Source organism: Nanorana parkeri, unplaced genomic scaffold (genome assembly GCF_000935625.1).
Source record: "Nanorana parkeri isolate BGI_ZX_2015 unplaced genomic scaffold, ASM93562v1 scaffold1180, whole genome shotgun sequence".
Lineage (NCBI taxonomy): Eukaryota > Metazoa > Chordata > Amphibia > Anura > Dicroglossidae > Nanorana > Nanorana parkeri.
Genome location: NW_017307448.1, coordinates 126,915 through 127,787, shown reverse-complemented (window position 1 = coordinate 127,787; position 873 = coordinate 126,915). Strand labels below are relative to the sequence as shown.

General features: G+C 48.6%; 1 protein-coding gene across 1 annotated transcript in view; it reads left to right on the top strand.

Moving 5' to 3' along the window:
* LOC108796840 (brain-specific angiogenesis inhibitor 1-like) overlaps positions 1-873 on the top strand; it is a 368,891-nt gene that overhangs the window by 277,644 nt on the left and 90,374 nt on the right. The gene's annotated exons all lie outside the window — the stretch shown is intronic.

Sequence of the window (873 nt, the reverse complement as noted above, 5' to 3'; positions counted from 1 at the left end):
AAAAAACCACACCGCAGGTCCCTCTTCCCCCCCCCCCCCGCGCGTTTTCCGGGGGAATAATTATCAAGCGTTATTTCGTGACGAGGCGCGGCATCACAGCCATTATCTATCTTATCTATTAGGTGACGATTAGAGGGGAGGAGAGGGAGGTGACCGCCACTGATGAATTAAAATATGTACATGTCACCGTCGCAGATGAGCAGCATTTGTCCTTTTAGATATGCAAAGCGACGCTCGTCCCTAGAAAGTGTCAGGAAATGACCGTGAAACGTGGAGTTCTTCGATACATCTGAAGCAGAGTCCTGCAGTGGGTTCGGGCTAGAGTACATTTATCAGCCGGTTCAGAATCAGAGCTCGGTTTTGTACTTGGCATGCAGAGCACGCGGAGAACTCATACCCAGTATTACAAGGCGGCAGTCTCTCGCAGTGTTCTGTAATGTGACTTTCCTTTTTCTAGCATTCCTCTGATAACTTGCAAGCAGTCTCTTGTTGTTTGGCAGAAATCTCTCCCATTTACTGGTTACTTGGGGCAATGGATAAAAAGCACTGGAACCCCCGGGGGTTGTCCTATTGGTATTAATATTCAATAGTACTGCACTCTGTGCAAAGGGGGCATTTGGACCCCTTCCAATGTCCATTGTGTCATCTTGCCAAGGTGATACCTGGTTGGACTATGTCACCTTTTGGCGAAAGTAAATAGTTCCAACAGTGGAGCGGCACATTAATATCTGTTCCCTGCCAAATGTCACTGTTCATTACCATTCACTTGATCCATTCTCATTACCATCACTTGCCAGGGCACACTGTCCCGGATTTACTCTCTCTGCTTCCCCAATGCCAGGTTCCTCGATGCACCCCCCTACCCGCAACCCC